This window comes from Rutilus rutilus (genome assembly GCF_951802725.1).
Source record: "Rutilus rutilus genome assembly, chromosome: 1".
Lineage (NCBI taxonomy): Eukaryota > Metazoa > Chordata > Actinopteri > Cypriniformes > Leuciscidae > Rutilus > Rutilus rutilus.
The window spans coordinates 21,281,194-21,291,017 of NC_140209.1; the positions used below are offsets into that span (position 1 = coordinate 21,281,194).

Below are 9,824 nucleotides of genomic sequence, written 5' to 3' on the forward strand. Positions count from 1 at the left end.
CCCTCAAACCGTTAGTCTGCTATGTGCAGAGATGGAGAGGAGGAGCGCTAGAGTAAAACCCTGCCCTCTGTTCAATATTCTGTTTCACTTGGAAATACGTCATAACACTGGAGAAAAGTCGTTTGCAACTTCCGGTTCACGGGGACTTGTGAAAGGTGAACTACTTTTTTACCATAACCGAACAGCTTCGGAGTCATTGGAATAGTTATGACTTTTTTCGGGTTGAATGGTGGTCGTCTCGCAGCCCCCAAGCGCCTGTGAGCGGAAAAACCACCCTTGCAACTTTGGGCCGGTGGGCCACCGGCCTCAGCGTCAGGAAAGTATCGCGTGATATCAGGTCTCGCGATGTAACGAATTGCTTTGCGGCACTGCACATACACACAATAGACCAGGGGTCTCCAACACGTCGCTCGCGAGCTACCAGTAGCTGTGGCCTGATTGAAGGTAGCTCGCCAAGACGTACTTTTCATCCAATCAGAGTCAGGCAATATAGACGGGTGTCCCACCCCTCCAGTGCAAATTAAGTATTTATTTGACATGCTGTGAGATAATTTTTTGATATGTTTTTGATTTATGAACATACAGATGTAATTACACTACAACAGAATAACAAAAAAAAAAAAAACTATCGACATATAGATGCAACGTCAATGTTTCAATTTAGTAAGTCATCATGCTTATAATTTGAGAAAAAAAAGTATTAGCTTGAGAACGTTGCATCAGAAAGAATGAGTAAAGACATCAGTCAAGCAAAGAAAAGGAAAAAAACATACTATTTTCATGAAGAATGGGAAAGTGAGTTTTTATTTACAAATGTAGGCGAAAGATGTGTGTGCCTAATTTGCGGCGCTAGCATTAACATAGAGCGCCATTTCACTCAAGTTCACGGGAACTTTGCACGAGACTTTCCTGTGGGTAGCGGGCTGCGGACTGAAAAGGTAAAACAGCTCAAAGCAACACTACAAAAACAGCAATCTTGATTCACCAAACCGTTAAAAAGAGGAAATGCTGTTACGGAGGCGTCATTTAAAGTGGCGCGCATTTTAACAAAACGCAAGAAACCATTCACTGATGGCGCCATGGTAAAGGACGCGATGACAGCAGTGACCGAAACTTTATTCAAGAACCACAAAAGCAAGGCAGAAATTATGTCTGCTATCGCTGTTGTCCAGCTCAGTGCCAACACCGTGGCAAGGAGAGTTTCCTTGCTTGCTTCAGATGCGATCGGACAATAAGGCTTGGGCGTCGTGACGTCATACTTGGCGTGGCGGCCATGTTGATGGCCTCGCGAATGTAAACATACAGCAAGTCGAACGAGGAGAAGCAGAGTTGGGAGAAAGAAAAAAGTTGTTAAAATCCCGAAAAGGATGTGGAATTTACGGGGATACGTTAAATAGGGAAACCAGGGACCAGTAAGTTATGTGGACAAATTTTCCTGTAAAATATCCCGTATTTTAATAACTTACTATCATAACATTAATGTTAGCCCTTCCATCGGACCTGTCAGTCTCTGTACTGTTGTCCTTGCTACCCCCTTGCCCTTCCAGAAAAACAGATGTTTTCAAAGCATCGTTTTGCTTACTTGAAGGCAACCTTAGCGTGATATTGGCCTTTTTTTAGATAACAGCATGGTTGTTGTGAGAGCACGATTTCACGCCAATCTGTAAGCAAAGTAACGTTAGACCTAGCTTCACAACTCGCTTAGTTAATGCTGCAGTTTTGCAGAGGGATAGCAACAGAAAGATGAATGTTGAAATTGTAATTTTTCGGGATATTTTATAGGAAAATACTAAAACGGGAAGACAGCGGGAAAAGAGCTCAAATACGTGAGAAACCCGGAAAAAAACGGGAGGGTTGACAGCTACTAACTACACTTTTTTGCCGATTTTGTCCACATACTGGTCCCTGGCTTCCCTATTTAACGTATCCCCGTAAATTCCACATCCTTTTCGGGATTTTAACATCTTTTTTCTTTCTCCCAACTCTGCTTCTCCTCGTTCGACTTGCTGTATGTTTACATTCGCGAGGCCATCAACATGGCCGCCACGCCAAGTATGACGTCACGATGCCCAAGCCCTATTAGAACGGGACATGGAAAGATGTACGTGGTTCTCACTTCAGTGCGACGAATCGGTGGACTTGAGTGATACAGCTCAGTTGGCTGTTTTCATTCGGATGGTTTTTGTTGATTTTTCCTCCAAAGAGGAGTTTTTGACATTGCTTCCTCTGAAAACTACGACCAGAGGAGTGGACCTCTACAACGTTTTCAAGACGTACTGCGTGGAAAAACGCGTGCCCCTTGAAAAGCTGGTATCTATGACAACAGACGGAGCACCAGCCATGATAGGGCGCCACTCTGGATTTATTGCGCATTGCAAGAACGACCCAAATTTTCCTGCATTTCTGAACTATCACTGTATCATTCATCAGCAGGCAATCTGCAGTAAGGTTATGTGCTTTGATCATGTCATGACACCGGTTGTTAAGATTATTAACTCAATTCGCGCAAAGTCCAAACAACACAGATGTTTCAAAGTGTTTCTTGATGAACTTTCTGCAGAGTATGGTGATCTCTTATTTCACACAGAAGTCAGATGGTTGAGTAGGGGAAAGGTACTTCACCGCTTTATTTCCTTGCTGAGTGAAATTAAAGCTTTTATGGAAGCAAGGGGGAAGACACCAACCTGATGCTGGGTGGCTGCTTGATCTTGCATTCTTGACGGATGTGACAGAGAAACTCAATCAGCTCAATCTTCAGTTACAAGGTAAAGACAAATCCTTATGTGACATGATCAGTGCTGTGAAGGCTTTTAAAGCAAAATGGTCATTTCACGTTCATCAATTGAAAAACAACAGATTGCAGCACTTCCCTTCAGTGTTGAAGATGTTAGAAAGCCACGCAGATGCTACTGAAGTTTTTGTACACAAGTATTGTGACCTCCTGTCCAGGCTTGGGCAGGAATTTGAGGGACGGTTCAGTGATTTTGAAAAACTTGAGCCATGTGTGGCATTTGCTGCCAACCCTTTTATGGAGATGGACATTGAAAACATTTCAAAGCAGATAGCTGAACTCTTCAATGTCAGTGCTTTAGAGATGGAGATGGAAGTTATTAATCTCCAAAATAATATCCATTTAAAATCTCAGCGACATTTACCACATTTCTGGAGTCTGGTAGACTCAGGAGTCTACAAGAACATTCACCAAGCTGCACTCAAAGCATCTGCTTTATTTGGATCTACATACCTTTGTGAAGCAGCATTTTCTGATATGAATGTGATCAAATGTAAATTCAGAACAAGACTGACAGATCAACATTTGAATGATTGCATAAGAGTGAACCTAAGTGCATACACACCAGCATATACCTCTCTTGTGGAAACAATGCAGTGTCAGTCAGCTCATTAAATGTAAGAAAATGTGAATGCACATCATATGTGTCCCTTCATGAACTTTGATTATTTATACTCTTATTTAGCATACATTTTAGATCAGAATGAAGACCAACATAAACATTTGAAATTGTTCTGCTGTTTGTTTCCCAGTTTAATTTACTTTGAACATGACTTTTATTAATGCATACCATAACATGAACCATATAGTTATGTGTAGCCAATTTACTCACCCTCAAGTTGTTTCAAACCTGTATGAATTTCTTTTTTTCTGCTGAACACAAAAGAAAATATTTTGAAAAATGTCGGTAACCAAACAGTTGATGGACCCCATTAACTTCCATAGTATTTTTTTTTCCTACTATGGAAAACAATGGGGTCCATCAACTGTTTGGTTACCGACATTTTTCAAAATATTTTCTTTTGTGTTCAGCATAAAAAAGAAATTCATACAGGTTTGAAACAACTTGAGGGTGAGTAAATGATGACCGAATTTTCATTTTTGGGCGAACTATCCCTTTAATGGCGTGTAATAGGCACGCACTCCGCACCCCTAATCCTAACCAAGGGGTTTACAGTGTGCAGCATATGAAAAAAAAAAAAAAAAATAGATGAAATCGTGTTTCATAATCTGCTACTGGGCCGGCCCTCTGTCAAATTTTAAAACCCAGTGTGGCCCTTGAGCCGAAAAGTTTGCCCACCCCTGATTTACAATGTGTCCTACCAAATTGAGGAGTGAAGCAGGATGTCGTCGTAGATCAACCAAACGCAGGTCGTTTGTGAGGCGGCTGGTTCAACTTCTGACGTTCATGTGCAATGTGTGTAACGAAAGCTAAAATATTTAAAGTTTATAGTATAACTATTGTTTAACGTATTTTATACATGTATAATACTCAAAAATACCCCGATGAAAATGAACCATGCTTTTACTATAGTAAAAGTGTAGTAACCATGTTTCTTTGGTTGGATTGATAAAGTTAACATTTGTACAGCCACAGTATTACTACAAATAAGTCAGTGTGGTTAAACTATGGTTAGTGTAGTAAAAGGTGTTTATTTTCATAAGGGTTCATAGTAAGGTAACTTATAAATCTAAGACAGAAACATCAGAAGAAATACATTTTAAAAAAGACACTTGCAGGACACTGTACTTTTTATTTCATTGGACCCTACAAGATAAACACGGTACTTTTTGGCACAACATAACCCCATTAATATTACGAGACAATAAAATATAACTTTAATAAGGGTTAAACATTTGAATTCTTACACTTAAAAACTGAGGGCGAATCTCCGCGGCTGCATCCGGCTGCCATGTTTACATCACCATAGATACCACCATCACATCACCACAAAGCTTCTCCCTCCCGCACGCAATGGGTTGTGGGCAATATTAGCCGTTAGAGTGTGCATTGATCTGCACTTCGAATTCTAACCGGAAATAGTAGACCATCCGGGTATCTTTGGAATACTCTTTTCAACATACTACGATTTGGGACGTACTAATTCTAGTTTCGCATACTATTTAGGACGGATAGTATGCGAATTGGGACTCAGCAAATGTCTAATATGGCGAGAAGTTTCACTCTCACTACACTTCCGGCTTCTGAACTGGTTGCAGTTCCACTCTGATTCCATATGAGGGCGCTCACAGGACGAGTGCAGAATGAATGGAGGTCAATGGCGGTATACCCCTCAAAATCCACTTTTCTCAGGATATAATTTTTTGTCTAGTAATTTGAATGTTGTATTCGAAAGGAGATGCAAAGAAATTACACATTGCTGGGTGTTAGATTTTTTAGAGTCACTTATGCTGAATGCTTATGCTACTCTCAAATCACTCTCGCGGTACTTTGATGGCACACGTCACAGTCACATGGCATCGGCGCTGCATCAAGTCGGACAAAATTTCTAACCGGCATGCACTGCTTCAAGTCAGCCGCCGATCGGACTGCGCAGAGATGCATGAATTCGAACAAGCCTAATATGAGAGCTGAGAGGCTTGTTCGACTTCATGCATCTCTGCGCAGACCGATCGGCGGCTGACTTGAAGCAGTGCATGCCGGTTAGAAATTTTGTCCGACTTGATACAGCGCCGACGTCACGTGACTGTGACGTGTGCCATCAAAGTACCGCGAGAGCAATTCGAGAGTACCCAGAGAACTCAGTCAGCGCAGCTTTTTTAATTTATTTGTTTAGTAATTCAATGCCACAAGAACAAGAGGTATCACTTTTAATATTGTAAAAACAAACAAATTTTTTACATAAAATCCAGTGCTTTCAAAGCATTACATGTTTTCACTGCTTTTTTGTTTTTAGTTTGTTCCAAAAGATGTACATATAATTTAAAGTCATTTATAAAATGTGGAAAATTTGGTTTATCTTGATTCTTTTTATGTATATGATATTTTCCTAATAAAATAAAAAAACGGTATAATATGCTGTTCTTAACATTCCAAATAGTCTTTCTGAGTATAAAAAAGCACATAAAAAACGCAAATTTCCATCGTACACTTCAGTTTCCTATTAAAGGCAGGGTAGGTAGCATTTTTCTAAAAAAAAACATTCCAAATTTGTTTAAACTGTCTTTATATACCAATACATAATTAAAATGTAAGTACTCTGAAAAAGAAAGTATAAAAATCGAGTGTCTGTAGACCTCTCACGACTGTTGTAAACACAGCTCATTATTTCCATTCACTCCACCCCCTCCCTTCTGGGCTCCTTCCAAAGCCACGCCCCCAAAACACATGAACGCGCGACTCCAAACGCTCAGGCTCAGCTGGAAGACGCATTTATTATTTACCTGAGACGAGTGGAGAGGAAGGAGCGCAGTGCATGCAGTGACATCATGTCAGAATCACATGTAATAAAATACCTAACTTTATCACTATGAATATAAACAAATATGATGGCTTTTAGTACTCACTATCAAGCTAGCATATCGATACTGGTAAAGTTTAAAATATATTTTGTTTGATTCGGTAACGCGAGCTATATTTAGGCTATAGGTAACGAGCTATATTTATAAGGCAAAGCTAGGTTGCATTGATACACGTTTTTCCATTACCATCAGTTACACTGTGATGAAGGTGAATTTCGTGTAAGAGTCATAACATATACGGTGTTTTGCATGTAAGAGTTTCCATGATGAAAACATTGTTGACTCTGATGAGGACTAACGTTACACTCCGGTGACAAGTACCGCATCGTCGGTTCGAAGACAGGTACACTCCGGGGTCGAGGGCGAAGCAGAGGAGGTCGTTCAAGAGTGCGGGCAGGGTCCAAAGAAGTAGTTTAGCAAAATAGCAAAGCTGGCATTGGTACTTTTTGCTGCATTTCTCAGCCATTGTGCCGCAAACTCCTGCTTACTCGGTGTAGTGAGCTGAATATTTCCGGGAACGGTGACATGTGATGAGTGCACGCAGGGCAGCGCACGCAGTGGGGCTCGGGCACGAGACATGAAGGCATCTGATTGGTTCTTTACACTCGGACCGAGTGGCAGTGATTGGTCAGAGTTTTTACTGTCCTGCAGCTGCTACAGAGGTCTGATTGTTTTCATTCCTTTTTCTGAACACATAATGTATTGACTACTCTCAGGATGGAAGGACCATTTCACCCAGTATAAAAAAAAGTGTTTCTGAACAGGATTACCTACCCTAGCTTTAAGGGGTGAAAGTTCTTTAGAAAATGTCTTATAAAACTCTCCTGTTAGCCCGTCATTGCCTGGAGATTTGTTATTTTTTAGCAAGTTAATGCACTCTCTCAACTCCTCAATATCAATTTCTTTATCACACACATTTTGGAAGGTCTGATCTATTTTTTTTGGTATCACTCATAAAGCTATTTAAAAAATATCAATGTTGGAAGTAGCCATTGTGGAACAATACAAATTACTAAAAAAACTGAGCAACATATTTTGAAATATCTATAGAATTATCTACTATTTTGTTATTAATCATTAGTTTTGAAACTGAGGCAAATTCACCATTTCTTTTTTCAAGGCCAAAAAAATATTTTGCATTTTTTTCCCCCTTTTTCTAACCATTTAAGTCTAGATCATAAATGCTCCTTTTGCTTTATCCTCATAGATATTATCTAGTTCAGTATGTAAAACATTAAAATTTTTTAATTCAAAATCAGTCAAGTCTTCTTTCTTATTTTTATTCAAATTTTATATTTCCTCAATAATTAAATTTTCTTTCCTTTTTTTTTTTTTCGCTTCCAATTTTCCTTGGTTAAAGGATACTGTTCTGATATCAAACTTCATTAATTCCCAATACTTTCCATAAGTATTTTCCATAGCTGCAATTGTGCTATATTTTTCGATAATATGTTTGATTTTTTTCTTTTGGCATTGTTGTAAAGTTTTCTTTGTTCGAAGCAGAGACCAGTGAGACAGTCGGGATCGCGTTCAACAGAAGTTGTTCTTTATTGAGAGCTCCACTGTACGCAGAAACTTCCAACATGATCTGACGTACATAAATTTACATTGTGTCTTATAGGCCTTTTAGGAGGAGGGACAAATTCAAACAAAGCATGTAAATGAGTATACAGGTCAAGGTAGCACCCTAGACTGTGAGGGCCAATCCTAATTCGAGCCATTTGGGTCCGAAAGCCATTTGTAGAACAAAAGTTGAGATTCTCAGTGAATCATTGGTGTGCTAATCCCAACAGTCTGAGTGAAACTGGGGCTCGAAGAGCCATTAAAGAAAACAGGAATTGCAACTTTGCTGAGATCTTAACCTCAAATGCTAAAATCAGTATTCTTCACTGTGATGTTATGTAAGGAAGCATATCTGAAAACATATTCTTAAATTTGAACCCTTCAGCATTCATTTTCAAGCAATTTATTATTTAATTTCCAGTATTAAGTATAAATTTTTTTGACCGATGTAACTTTCACCATATTTATTCTTACGAATATTCCTTTATGATCTGTCATTATGCAAGGTTCTATCAGTACAGAGGCCACATTATTAGCTAAATCACTGGACACTAACCAATAGTCAATACGAGAATGAAGAGATGAGTTCTTATTACTCCATGTATATTCCTCCCTGTCTGGATTCTTATCTCTCCACACATCAGTTAGGCCCAGTCTTAAACATACATTAACTAGTTCACTCGAAGGGCTAGGCCTACTTTTAGGAGGCCATCTATCAATGGTTGCATCAAATGCTGCAACCCGTAACAACCTTATAAATTTAAGTTAGCAACTTTACGGAAACCGTATCATCATTTGTGGGGAAATACCCGATATTTCTTCTCAGCTTGCAAAACCACAACCGCTCACGGCGCCATCTTGAGCCCTCCCCCGCCAGCGCAGCGACATTCTGGTTCCCGTAGTGACCGCTCATGTGGTGTTTGCATACTTAACCACAGCTGAAGTGAAATAAATGCAATATTTGCCAAATAATACACAGATGTTTCAGAGACATTTTCATTCATACTTTATGTACTGCTTGATACAGCATCTGTTTGAACAAGAATAAAGTTCAACAATAAAAGTGGAGTCTACGTTTTTTAATCAGTTTTAATTTGATAAACATGACACAATATAACATCGCAACAACATGAAAAGAGTGTTTACTGTTATAAAAAAATGATTTGTGAGCTTTAGAGGAACTAAAGGTGTTCGAATAAACACGAAACACACGTGATCGTTGTCATGCGGTGAATCCGACCCTCGTGTTTCAGTATCTTGATTTTACATTTTAATATTAAGTTCAGCACAATTCTGCTCAGTTTATAAGCTGTCAGATGAGATAAACATGTTAGGACACACTAGTAGATCAGTATGTAGTGGGAATAAGTGTGTGTGTCCTGTGTAGCAAATGGCACAGATGTGTGTTAGAGGTGTACGAGACAGTCCTTAATCTGCATAATGACGATTCCCTGCATCTGATTCACAGCATTAGCATACTGTGGTGATGAAGGCCATTGTCCCACGTTTAATTCACATGAATACTTCTAAACTGATAACTGTTGTACTAGGGCAGTAAATATAGTTCTACCCATTTCACGTCAATAGTTCCTGTTTTCACCTCATTTTGATGCTGATGTCTTCAAATCTCCTGTAAATTGACACTTAAAGCTCATTTCACTGGTCTAAGACTAAGGGTATTTGTTGGTGACAAATATGTGGCTACGTTTTTCTGTGCAAAATCCTGTGCAATCAAGCCCTTGTGAATGTCCTTGTAATTCGCTTCAACCTTTCCGACCTTCATGAAAGATTATTTTATGGAAGGTTCAAGTGGTGTGTGTCTGTGTGAGTGAGTTTTAAAACTACGTTCAGAATCGATCCAGAATAGTTGGAGAGAAAATCCTGATGCATCCGTGTGTGGCAGGTGGGATACAAATTTACAGGGCTTGAACCCAGACAATTAGCAGACTACGCCACGATGGGACTTACACCCAAAATTAGTGATTTT

At 39.4% G+C, this 9,824-nt stretch overlaps 1 protein-coding gene across 2 annotated transcripts in view; it reads right to left on the reverse strand.

Annotated features, from left to right (window-relative positions):
- The window catches only part of LOC311292136 (uncharacterized protein), a 188,706-nt gene that overhangs the window by 91,940 nt on the left and 86,942 nt on the right, over window positions 1-9,824 (reverse strand). The gene's annotated exons all lie outside the window — the stretch shown is intronic.